The sequence below is a fragment of the Pinus tabuliformis genome, chromosome 5_1, assembly GCF_031772625.1.
Source record: "Pinus tabuliformis cultivar Carrire ecotype Pingquan chromosome 5_1, CPIR1, whole genome shotgun sequence".
NCBI lineage: Eukaryota > Viridiplantae > Streptophyta > Pinopsida > Pinales > Pinaceae > Pinus > Pinus tabuliformis.
The window spans coordinates 337,159,915-337,173,851 of NC_142305.1; the positions used below are offsets into that span (position 1 = coordinate 337,159,915).

Consider the following 13,937-nt stretch of genomic DNA (forward strand, 5'->3'; position numbering starts at 1 on the left):
CAAGCGATTATCCATCCGTCCACTCTCTACCAACTGGGATTCTCCGCTCCAATGCGTTGGAAGCACACGCCTTACATGGAGCACCACCTGCCTCGAGAGCTTGCTCTATCCCAGGTCAACTCCTCTTCACCGTGTTGGGACCAGGACACGTCCATGAAGAATCCGGAGCACACAGCCTGTCTAACCGAGCTCATCCACGGATCCCATCGTGATATTACCGGGGCCCACCACCTTTGTTCGGTATTCCGAGGATTCATCCACTTGGCTAACTTCGGGGCATGGCTTTGATACCACTTGAAAGGACTCTGGACACCACATATCTCCACAATGGTATGATATTGTCCACTTTGGGCCTAAGCCCTCGTGGATTTGCTTTTGGACTTACCCCAAAAGGCCTCATACCAATGGAGATATTTTTCCATCCTTATATATCCATGATCCTCCCCACCTCTAGTCAATGTGGGACTTTGGTCGTATACCCAACATTCAAAATGGATATGAGAGTTATTGATGACTGTATTGGAGAAACGTGACAAAGAATCATTTATTGTTCTAATGTATGTTACATGTAAACATTAAGGGATAATGTTCCACGCAATGCTTCCATGTCATGTGTAGTTGTTATTATGAATAAAGAAGAATCAGTCTAGATGTTGTTGTTTCCTATGAATTATAATTGTGATCTAGATGTATCTAAATTAATAATTTATATACTATATGTGTAACTATTATGAAAAAATGTAACTATTATGAAAAAAATAAAAAATAAAAAATAAAATGTAATTTATAAACTTAGCTCATCTTAAAGATCAATGCGAAATCTAAGTTCCCCGTTTTCTGTGTCATATTCGGTGGAAGTTTAGTTTAGATTCAGTTGAAACAGTTATAATGTCATAATGGTAAATTTCATCTATTCAAAACATTTAAAAAAATACACACACATACTACTTTACTCCATACATCCATCAGCGGAACATGCTTAAATCATTCCGAATTTGTGTCCTGACGTAACTCTGGTTACTTCAATTTATCAAGCCGAAAGAAGATGGCTAGCAGAACCAATTTCAGATTACGCAATTGTAAAAGTCATAAGAATCTCTACCAACTGTCATAAGCGATTAAAATGAAGCTATCGAGACTCCCAATTATGCAATTGAGGAGAAATATGGTACTAATACAAAATATCGCCACCCCAAGTTGGCAGTACAGCTCTATACGCGATGCATACATCAATTCTATGCTACAGCAACAATCAGAATCAGGGACTAATTTGCGTATCCTATTCAACATTATGAATACTAACCTCCTGAAAAACTCTCGGAGTTATAACCACTTAAAAGCGGGTGATATTGTCGGATCACCTCCGCTTCTTCGCTTCAGTGTTACTCTTACACAAGTTAGCCTTGATACATATTAGAATGGCTTAAAATTCCAGTCCTTCGAATGTCTGGCCAAATTGCCAATTTGCAGGAGCAATGTTATAGGAAGTGATAGTTCTCCCGTTGCTGGTGGTGACATGGAAGGACAGACTCTGCCCATTTAAATAGGAGTTGCTCTGCCAATTCTGTCCCTAGTTTCGGGACATTGCTTTCCAACTAGTGTTGGAGCCTTTGATGGAAACCGCCTCCACATCCTCTGCACCTCCTACATTGGTAATGAGTACCAAATTGAAGTAGGAGTGCCCATTGATCGTGAATCGAACTCCTCCCTTCCTCACGCATGGCACCCTGCACGCATATATATTAACCTTGCAGCTAAGGATTTCATCCTAATTAAAGTCCAGTTGGAAATAAAACTTCAGGTTGAAGAATAGGATTATAGTGTTATCAGACTAATTAGGGTAGCAATTAATTACCTTCTGAATATGATTGGAATAATGCCACTTCTGTATATGGCGATCTGTTGAAAAGTAGGTTGAGCCATGTCGAAGTGTTGGAGAGGTGGATTGCACCATCCTCCATTGTCGTTGGGAAGAGCATTGTTAGGGGGACAGAGGTTAGTCGCAGTAACTGTCACAGTGCTTGGTAGACACCACTGAGGGTCGTAGTGGTGGTTGCATTTCATTTGGTAGCAGGCTCCACAGGTAGCTCCATTGTTGAGAAGTGCCGTGCTCAGATTTGCAGCATTTGTTCCATAGCCTTGGCTATATAGGTTGCCGTATCCGCACGCACCGCCTGTCCAATTAATTTCACCGTCAATTTGCTTAGCTAACATATGGTATAAAATAATTATCTAAAGCTGAAAATGAAGCCAATATTATTGAACGTACCCGTTATTTTAAAAAACCTCAAGAACATGAGATTTCTCCTGATCAAGATGCTCATCATCGGAGATTCTTAGGGCACGGGTAGCGAGAGTGCTGAGAACCCCAAATTTCTAAGGAAGGAAGTGCTGAGAAATCGGCATGGAGGTACTGTTCCGTGTGAGTCTTCTTCCGATAAACTTGGTAACAGACGAACCCATCATCCTTCCTAGAAAGCAGGATGTCAAGAAAGGGAAGGCGACCATTCTCCTCCACTTCCATGGTGAACGTGATGGAATCTGATTAGGAATTAAGGTGTTCAAGAAACAAATCTAGTTTCTCTCGACCATGAGGCGAGATGACACAAGTGTCATCAACGAACCTCTTCCATTTTTTAGGACAGTATTTGGCCGAAGCAAGGGCCCTAGTTTCAAAATCTTCCATGAACAAGTTTGTGACAATAGGGGAGAGGGGGGAGCCCATCGCAACACCACAATTTTGTTCATAGAATTCACCCTGAAAGCCTTATCTTTATCGGTAATACGAGACCTTTGTTGAGAAGACTAAAGACAGAGGGATAGAAATTCTTGCTTGATAGACTCATAACATACTTGAAACCCCTATTATTATTATCATCATCATCATCATCATAGCTAGTGTTGTTATAACTATTATTATTGTAATTATTATTACATCTATTATTATTATAGTCATAAATATTATTATTATAGTTATTACTATGATAAGAGTTATTAATATCGTTATTGTGATTAAAGTAATTAGTATTATTACTATCAAACCTAAAAGGTAAATTGTTATTATGAATGAGGTTCTTAGAAATATTCTTGTTTTTACCGGAGATATTAGAGTAGATATTGTGTTTATTTATGTTATGTCTATTAAAATGAAAGGGCCGAGAGGAAGACAACATGATTAAGGACGGGACGGTGGAGGAGCAATCCGCTAAGTTCGAATTGGTGGAGGAGGAGAGAGGTAGACCGATAACCAGTGCCAGGGGCGAGCTGGAGGGAGGGGGGAAGGAGGATTCCGTGGTGGAAGAAGTCACTGAATAGCATGTATCTGCATGGAGAGGGGGAGGGATGTTGCCAAGAGCGGACCTGGACCTCTCAAAATAGTCAAAGGACTGGACAGTGATTGAGGAAGGTGGAGGTATGAGCGAAGACGAGGGGTTAGAATCGAGGGAGGGAATGGAATGGGAGAGGTTAGACCGAGGGGACAACGAACTCACTAGGTTCATCAACAATGCTGTAGAGGGTGGTATCGCCGATGGAGATGAGAGAGAAATGTCAGCAGCTAGTAGAGAGGACCGAGCAGGTGCCGAAACCGAGTCTGTGAATGGATCCCTAGGAGATCTGGAAGGAGATATGTCCACAGCCGTTGGAGAGGACCTAGCGGGTACTGAAACCGAGTCCAAAAATGAATCCACAGGAGATATGGAGGATGGGTCAGTGGTAGGAAGCAACTTGAAAACTTGTGAAGAGGACTAAGCAAGTGCACCAGAAACATAAAGATGAAGAGGGGAAGTAGAAGGAGACCGTCCAGCAATTTTGAGAGAACACCTTGGGGGAGAGGGGGAAGATGCAGAATCGGGTTTTGAAGAAATTTGCGTGCAAACCCAATTCCTCAATGCAGAGACCTGTTCATTTTTTATTGCACTAGCAGATTGAAGCGGATCCAAGCTAAAGACGAAACCAGAAGAGCGTTTCCCATAATTCAATAGCCTTTCGAATTTAATGAAATGATTTTTCTTGGAGAATTCTTCCAATCGGAGGGCCTTCGCTGCCGAACTACCGTCAATCACATTCCACAAGGACACTGAGATCTCGTTTGCTAGATCCAAATAGAGCCAGAGAAGTCTTGCTCCCACGCGTCAGCCTTTGCAGAACATGCTAAGAAATCTAAGCACCATGTCTGCATTGAAGAGTCTAAATTCATTGCTAAAATTGGTCATTTCCACCACAGGAAACTCAGGGAAGCGATTGAGATTGAGAGGCATACCAATAACCTTAATAGGGATGATGGCTGGAAGCTAAGTAAAAGCTGGATTCCGGCTCTCGCCTCTTAACTCTGCCTCCTTCTCCTCCCCCTTATCCTTCTTGGCTTTTGTTATCTTCATCGTTTTATTTAATGGCTTTCCCCCCTTATAGTCCTTTTTGAATGTTTGTTAATATATAGTTATCTAAAAAAAAATTAAAATTGATATAAATAAATAATTATATTATTGATTATTAATTTCATTTAAATTTTTATATAGGTTTATAACATTAGTATTATATTATCATATAAGACTCTATAATTAACTATTCTCAAACTACTATCATATAAAATTATAATAGTTTATCGGATTTTAGTTATTTAACTTAGAAAATATGTTAGTTCTTTAGTAACATATTATCATATAAAATTCTAAAATTAATTATTTTCAAACTATTATTATTACATAAATTTATAATAGTCATATGACATTATTATATGAATTTATAATATTTGAGTTATTTAATTTGGTAAATATATTATATTTCTACCAACAAAAAACAAACTTTTACCTAATATTATTATAATCACTTATTATATTGACTAGTTAATTGACTAGGTCACTGCTTGCTTATATTATTATTTTATTATTTGCAAAACGTCGACCCAATCCTTGCGATGTGATTAATCCGAAAGACCATCTCTCTTAATTATGGATCACAAAAGTCTTCGATCTAACTTGATTGAAATTGTAAATTTTCTTGATTTAATACTTTCAAAAATATCTAACTTGTAAGGTTTACAAAATTTATCAATAATTCATTCAATTTTTGTAGAAAAATATATTTTTATTTAGAAAAAGGAATGAAGAAAAAAATAAAATAGAATAAAAAAGATGTTATAATGGGCATAACAATATAGTGAAATTCACCAAATATTATTAATCAATAAAATTGAAAAACATAACCATAGAAATCAAAACAATGATAGCTCATATAACACTATATAAGTACTGTTATCACTTAAGAATTCTAATTTCAAAACCGCTCACATTAGTTTGATGGTAAAAATTCGGTGCTAGTCTAGGTCTGAGTTTTTGTTTGCCTTAGAGTCTGAGTCTTAGGAGTCCATTATGCATCCTCATTCACCACTGGTCTCATAATTCACACAATTTCCATGTCTCAGCTTCGTTCAAAGGTTATTATGTGCTACAAAGCTCGTTAGGAGATTTCGTAGCGCATAAGTCAGTTTTAGGTGTTTTCGCAACGCAACATGTTTTAGGTGATTTCGTAGCGCAAAAACCTGGTCTAGGTGATTTTGTGCTGATCCATAGCAAATCTCACCCAGCTGTCATACTTATCAGAATCTGCTGTGTTTTAGGTCGTTAGGTGTCTTGGTAGTGGCACATGTTGCAGTTGTTGCTGAGAAGGAGACAAAGGGTTCAGTTTACAATCTGCATGTATTTAATGGAAAGTTGCTCGCTGGCATCAATTAAAAGATTCAGTTATACAAATGGGAGAACCGTTCTTTTGATGAAGCCTGGAAAATAGAATACAACGTCTCAAGAGAATCAACTGTGCCACCTGGTTTATCTTAATGAGAATTCCATTATGAATTTTCCACCTGGTCACGGAGATGTTTTCCCTGCTCTTTTGAATAGTGAGAAGCTTGATGAACTACTCTCAGAGGATGTAAAAGGTGGTACGTCTTATGAAGGCCGAGGTCAGCTTCCAGAGATTGCACAGGTTCCAGAGGAGCATACTGGCGAGCTCAAGGTCATTTTCACCTGCATCTGTGGTGGATTGGGCAGGCAATAGTTGGAGATGGGCAAAATCCTCGCAGAGAAAGGAAACAGATCGCTGAAATTGAAAAGTAGGCAAAGGAAGCAAACCAGCTCACTACAGTTACCACGAGGACTACAAATGTGCACGGTGATAAGTTGATTGTCACCACAACTAGTCCATTTGAGCAGGCCGCTTTTGGTTCTAAAACGGATTGGCGTGTAAGGGCAATATCTGCCACAAATCTCTATCTCCGAGTCAATCATATATATGTTAACTCTGATGATATCAAGGAAACTGGCTATACATACATTATGCCAAAGAACATATTGAAAAAATTCATTTGCATAGCTGACCTTAGGACTCAGATTTCGGGGTACATTTATGGTATAAGCCCTCCCGACAATCCACAGGTGAAGAAAATTCGTTGTATAGCTATGCCTCCACAATGGGGAACGCATCAGCAAGTTCATTTGCCTTTGGCTTTGCCAGAGCACGAATTTTTGAATGATTTAGAGCCTTTGGGATGGATGCATACACAACCCAACGAGCTTCCTCAATTATCACCTCAGGACTTAACATGCCATGCTCGAATCTTGGAGAATAATAAGCAGTGGGATGGAGAGAAATGTATCATTCTTACATGCAGTTTCACTCCCGGCTCCTGCTCCTTAACTGCATATAAGCTTACTCCAACAGGTTATGAATGGGGGTGGCTCAACAATTTGCAAATGCTTGCTTCGCTCCGCACTTGCTTGAAAAAATAAGAAATCTATGTACATCCATGTTTTTCATTTGCAAATTCTTGCTTCGCTCCGCACTTGATTGAAAAAATAAGAAATCTATGTACATCCATGCCTTGCATGTGAAAATTCTTGCTTCGCTTCCCACTTTATTGAAAAAATAAGAATATCTATGAATGTACAATATAAGCGTTGATAAATAATGACATTTCTACAATCATCAAAAATATATATATTATTTTCTATATATAATTTATAAAAAGTAATTCCTAAATTCCAGCGAAGACACGAATAACCATATACCTTTCGGCACTTATAAGTAGACAGAAATTCTACGCTTAATCGTCGCCCACCGGCCATGAAGGTTATAGGATGGTCAGACTTTTGAATATAAGCAACGCCAGCCACCATTTGTTTGAACGTCCCGCGTACGTCCACCAAATAACTTAACAGCGAATCATATCTCCGCATGCTGCGATGGGTACCGCCATCTGCGGAAGAAAATTTGATCCTCTGTCTGCCTCCCAATTCTATTTATTGGGAAACCTCGGGGTCCAAGACTCGATTGTGGATTGAGGCATCACTTCTCACCCGAGATATCAGTTCAGTTGAAGTCTACTTATATTAAGCAACCGTAAAATGGCGCCTGTAACAATGACCACGATGTTCAGTCTCTTGTGGATAGCTGGTGCGGCTTTTGCACTAGATGGTGGCTGGCAATCTGCACATGCTACGTTTTACGGTGGCAGCGATGCGTCGGGCACAATGGGTAAGTTCATACCTCCACAAAACTCCAGCCCTGTGGACATCTTGGAGGGCGCAGACACTATTCGCTTTGCAGTTTCAACTTTAGATTAATAATTTAATACCATATCCTCAAATTCCTTTCCTTCAATAGATGTGAGCTGCAAGTTTTGTTCCATTGGAGTAGAAAGAGGATTGCACTCTGTCATGCCAAATCTGTTTAACAAATCTCCAATGTATTTCTTTTGAGAAAGAAATATGGATTTTGGATGTTGGGTTACTTCAATGCCAAGATAGTAATGAACAAAGCCCAAATCAGCCATTTCAAAACTTTTTTCTAATTCTTTCTTTATGGATGCAATATAGCTTTCGTTGTTCCATGTCATTAAAAGATCATCTACATATACCACAAGATATACAACTGTTTTGCCAACTTTCTTGACAACTAAAGTTGCATCATCAAGATCAAAATGATTGAAGTTGAGTTTCAGAAGATGCTCAGTTAGTTTTTCATACCAGGCTCGTGGTGCTTGTTTGAGGCCATACAAGGACTTCACAAGTTTGCATACTCTATGTTCATGTCCTTTCACAGCAAATCCTCCAGGCTGGGACATAAAAACATTCTCTTTTAGATCTCCATTCAAGAATGCAGTTTTTACATCCATTTGATGGACTTTCCAACCGTTCTGAGCAGCTAGTGCAAAGAGTGTCCGGATGGTGGCCCATTTTGCTGTGGGGGAAAAAGTTTCCTCATAATCGACCCCTTCCTTCTGTGCAAAACCTTTTGCCACAAGCCTAGCTTTGTGCTTGTCAAGTGAGCCATCAGCTTTGTATTTGTTCTTGTAGACCCACTTGTAGCCAATTGGTTTGGTTCCAAATGGAGGATCAACCAGCTTCCAAGTGCCATTCTTTATGAGGGCATCATACTCCTTCTGCATCGCTTCATTCCATTCATCATGAGAAGCAGCTTCTTTGAAGGAAGTTGGTTCAAAATATGTAGACAAGTTCAATTCACAATCATAAGTAACATCCATATCAACAGGTGAATTAGAGTTATCTACATCACCTCCATCTTGTCGGTTTGTATTTCTGGTTCCTATTTTTCCAATTTCATCAGGATGAACACTTTCAAGTGTCTTTGTCAGCCACTTTGGGGGACCTTTCTGAAATGGTCCAGGCTGCTCTGTTGATTGAGTTGGGTCTGAATCAAGATTGAGTCTCCCAATTCTATCAATTACATCACTTAAAGCATCATCCGTTGTTGGAGTGTCATGCAGGGGAGATTGTTCTTCAGAAGAAGATTCCACATGTTGATCTAGTATAGGAATCCCCCCTTCAAGATGTGGAATCTGATTATCAAACTCTTGGAATGATTTCGGTTTTGTGAATCTATCCAAGCGATCAAGTTGCCGCTCAACAACACTGTCAGATTTGGATGATTCAAGAAAAATGACATCTCTAGATACAACAAACTTTTTATTTACTTCATCATAGAGACGGTATGCTTTAGATGTGTTTGAATACCCCAGGAAGATACACTTACGACTTCTAGCACCAAGTTTGTTTCTATGTACCTTTGGTATTAAAGCATAACAGGTGGAACCAAAGATCCTGAGATGTTTTACCGAAGGAACATGTCCATACCACAATTCATAAGGAGTTTTGTTTCTTATGGCACTAGATGGACATCTATTCTTTATATATGTAGCACATAGAACAACATCAGCCCAAAACATTATCTTTACATTTTTGAAGAAAAGCATGGATCGTACCATATTCAAAATTGTTCTGTTCATTCTTTCAGCTACACCATTCTGTTGAGGATTATAAGGCACAGTTGTTTGATGTTTGATCCCATGTTGGCGAAGATAGTTTTCAAATTCATTTGATGTATATTATTTTCCATTATCAGTGCGAATAGACCCAATATGAGATTGTGCATCATTTTCAATCCATTTATGAAAATTCTTGAATGTTTGAAAAGCATCAGATTTGTTCTTCAATAAATAAACCCAACACATTCTGGTGTAATCATCAATAAATGTCATGATATATTTATTTCCATTTGCAGAAGGAACAGGCATTGGACCACATAAATCTGAATGAATGAGTTCAAGCTTCCTATGTGCTCTTGAATGTGAATCATGAAAAGATTGTTTGCTATGATTTCCTAGAATGCAAGCATCACATTGCTTATGTTTTCTAGGAATTGTAGGCAAACCAACAACACCATTTTTCTTCAACAAGCGGAGACTATCATAGTTTAAATGTCCAAATCTAGCATGCCATAATAAACTTGACGGAAGTGTACCTTCTTCATGATGAGAAATATATGAGAAATGTTGTGCATGAGCAGAGGTTCCTTGCATTTTAAGAAGTCTTTCTTCTTCTACACCCCTCATGACAAGTGAGTGGTTAGATGCCTTTCTTACCTCAAGCTTTCCATTAAACATATGAATGGAGTGACCTTGCTGGCGGATGTGGACCAAGGACAACAAGTTTCTCTTGAGCTGTGGGAGATATAGAACATGATCCAGAAGAAAGTCTGGAAGACCAGGCAGTTTAAGCCTGATTGTGCCAAGCCTTGATGGCTTGATTTTTGACTGATCTGCAAAGTATACTGCTCCATCAACATTGTCAGTGAAATCTTCAAAAAATATTTCCTATGAGTCATATGACAGGTTGCTCCTGAATCAAGCAACCAATCATTTTTCGAAGAAGCAAGTGAAGCATTAAACAAATATTCATTTACTCTAATGTTACATTGTGCCTCAATATAGTGAGCGGATTCAGGTGCTTTACCTTTGTCTGTGTCATCAGTTTTACCTTTCTGCTGGTTTCTTCTCTGCTCAATTTTGTCCCATGGTAGCTTGCATGTAGAAGCATCATGTGATCCATTTCGTTTGCAGCGAATGCAATGCATATCTGCTTTTTCACCTTGAGAATGTCTGACCCCCTGCATCTAAAGTATCTTCCTCTTCCTCTTCGTCCACCTCTTCCTCTTGTAGAATCTTGAGCAGGATGCTTTTCTTTATGAGCAAGGCAAACAGTCTCTTTAGAAGATTCATGGACTGTTTTCCTTCCAAAGGCTTTCTCTCTTTCAGAAAACTTTTTCACAAGAGACTCAAAGGTTATGTCTTTAAGATTTCCATTTGCTTGTAAAGACTCAAGATAATTGGAGTAGGTAGGATAGAGTGCTTTGAGAAAGGAAATAAGAGAGATATCCAGCTCAACCTTAGTGGATTTAATATCATGCATTATAGACTTTATTTCAGATGCAAGAGCAAGAGGATCATTATTTTTTAGTTCAAGAGTGAAGAGTTTAATCATGAGCTGAACAACTTCAAGTGCAGAATGTGAATCATAGAGTTCTTTCAGCTTTTGTAAAGCTTCAAAGGCAGTGGAATAGGATGAAATATGACGACTTACTTCTTCATTTACAGATGCTGCGATCAATGCATAGGCTTTGCTGTTCTTGTTTTCCCAAATGACAAGTTCTTTATCTGATGTAGGCTGCACAGGGTCTTTGTCTTCTTCTCCGACACACACTCCTTTCCACAACTCATTGTAGATGAGGGTGTGTTTTACCACCCGAGACCATTTAGAATAGTTCTCCTTGCCAGTGAGAACTATTCCTACCATAGAAATGATTGAATGCATTCTGTAAAAAAAATATTTCTGCTAAAAAAACTTCTGCTGATAAGAAATTTCTGCTGATAAAAAACTTTTACTGATGTACAGTGAAATTGTACTCAAAACATTTCTGTGGGAAATAAATTTGGTTGTTTAAAAAATAATCAGTCATTCACCGCGAGCTCTACAAAGTTGGAGCAACAACGGTATTACAATTTCAAAGTTCACTGAAAAGACTAAAAAATCACCATAAATCCCTTTGATTCTCTAGACCTGAGCCCATAACCAGATTGAGTATCGTTTCTATTAAACACAGATTGAAAAGTTTATTCAAAATCTGGTGGCTGTGCAGAACAGACCTTGTAGCAAAAGAAGATAGCTTAGGATTTTTTATAAAAATGAATAAAATCCCCAGTTACAGCCTTCAACCCACCATGAAAGTCGTGAATGAAGCATCAACTAAAACACGAAAAATCCATGTTACAAAATGGTAGATTTTTTTTTTGAACTACTCACGAGGCTGCCCACATGTAGTAGTAGTAGCATTTGACACTGAACTTGGTTTCTAATTCAACGACAAAGCCTTTGTTTGAAGCCTTCGATCACCATCATGACAATAAGGAAAATGAAAACATCTTAACCCTGTTGTCGACGCTTTCTCAGTAACCAATATCTTTATGCGGATCTATCCGAGACCATAGATGCAATTGTTTGATTCAACGAAAATATACAGCAATTGTTCAGATTGTGCCAATTCATTCCTCCGCAAAACAAACGGCTATACTGTTTTGAGAAAGGGAACCCATAATTCAAATTGCATGGAAAAGTTATGCAAAAAGAATTTATAAACCTATTTCTATCACTCTCATAAGCAAGAGAGACTGACACTAATATCAGCAATGTGGCAAGTGCCACAACCTTCCCCAGAAAAGAACTGGACAGACAAACTAAGTAAACTATGCAGACGACATAGCCACCCGTAATGCCTATAGACCTAATTCAACAGTTCGACCATCTCGGCGCCTCAAACCTGCCGTGTACTGCTTTTCCAAGTCCTGCTGCAATTCGATTTGCTTCTCTGGGGCAAGCAGCCCGCCATCAAATGAATGGATACCAGGATTTTCGGCTAATAGAGATCTTACGTTACTGCAACCATGCCTGAGGACCGGAAAAAAATCCTGGAAGCATTGGCGGCCAAGAGAAAAGCCGAAGCCGAGAGCGGGAAAAAAGAAAAGGCAAAAAAGTTCTTTGAAGCTCTGATACAAACCGCCTACGAGCTTCTTACTGACAGAATGAGAATACAAGGAGTGTGTTCAAGGGTAACCAACATGACAAATAACGCAAGCGTTCAAACCGGGCAGTGTGTAGTCTCAGGCGTTCAGGTTAGTCAGAGAGCATAAAGATATCTGTCAGAGGAATATCAGACAGAGGCAGAGCAGCGCAGGACAAAGGCATGATGGAAAACGTTCAGGCAGAGGCATTATGGCTAGAGGGGTTACAAGGATTCTGGGACCTGTGCTCTGATACCATGTCAGGCCAGGGTAACTCCAGAATGGGCAGAGAAAAAACTCATTGCATAATTCATTAGCTAACTATCATTTATATACATAAATGGGACGGATCAGTTCATCTTCTTGATGACTGTTCGCGTTCCAGTTCACCCATCCATTGAGGATTAGGTGTCAACAAATTTAATAATACTTGATACTTTACTATTATCAAAATATATATTTTACTACTATCAAAACCTTTTTGTTGGTTAATTTTTTGGTTGAAAAATAGTTTTTCAATTTTTAAGCTTTTCATATTAATTACACTTGGTAACATAAAATCAAAATTTTAGATTCATATGTTAAAATAGAAATATTGTTTTGAAAATGATTTATATTAACTCTTCATATTAATTACAATTGGTAACATAAAATCAAAATTTTAGATTCATATGTTAAATAGAAATAGTGTTTTGAAAATGATTTGTTTTTCTATGTATATATTTCAAACATTTTGTAGTGTTGGGACTAACTTGTAGTAATAATTATGATAAAAAAGCTACGATTTTATATTTAAATTTGTAATAATGTTTATGATAAAAAAGTTACAATTTTATATGCTTTAGTTAGTTCAACTTTAATAGAAAGTTATGATGATTTTTGAAATAAGTTAGTAGCCATCCTGAATTTTATTAGTCTTTTTTTCTACCTTTACAAATTAAAAATGGTCATGTATACTTATTGATGAGAGATAAGATATCTCATCATAATAAACATAATGACTAAAAAAAATATATTATTAAAAAACATATAACAATTTTCTTAATTAATTTTTCTTTATTTAATTTGATAATGATGATAGTATTAAAAAATGAAATAACAATTTTACTTTAAAATCTAAAATAAATTTTGAAATTATATAAATTTAAATCTCTAATAAATAAATTAGTGCATTGGTCCTGTTATGAGGTGTAATGTAAACCATGTGATTCAACATTCAAATTATCGCTAAATGAAACCAACAAAAAAGGTCCCATAAATTTGATACTTTTTAACAAAAAATTTAATACTTTTTAAGAGTATAGCCTTTAATATCACCGGAGATCATTTGAAAGCGAGTGATATTGTTGCATCTCATGGGCTACTAGTGCCCACATTATATAAAATAGGGATGTTGGAAATAATAATCCCAACGACCTTCTTAAAAACACTGACAAACACCATGTTTGACTGTTAACTATTGCACGTATGCAATTTTGTTTCACCTTGTATGCAATGTTTTTTGCACGCAAAAGGATTGAACTCAGAA

The 13,937-nt window shown here is 37.7% G+C and overlaps 2 pseudogenes; one reads left to right on the forward strand and one right to left on the reverse strand.

Annotated features, from left to right (window-relative positions):
- Positions 1-1,423: 1,423 nt before the first annotated feature.
- LOC149164800 (expansin-A8 pseudogene) lies at positions 1,424-2,214 on the reverse strand (annotated as a pseudogene).
- A 3,633-nt stretch (positions 2,215-5,847) lies between these two features.
- LOC149164801 (pre-mRNA-processing-splicing factor 8A pseudogene) lies at positions 5,848-6,785 on the forward strand (annotated as a pseudogene).
- Positions 6,786-13,937: the final 7,152 nt, after the last annotated feature.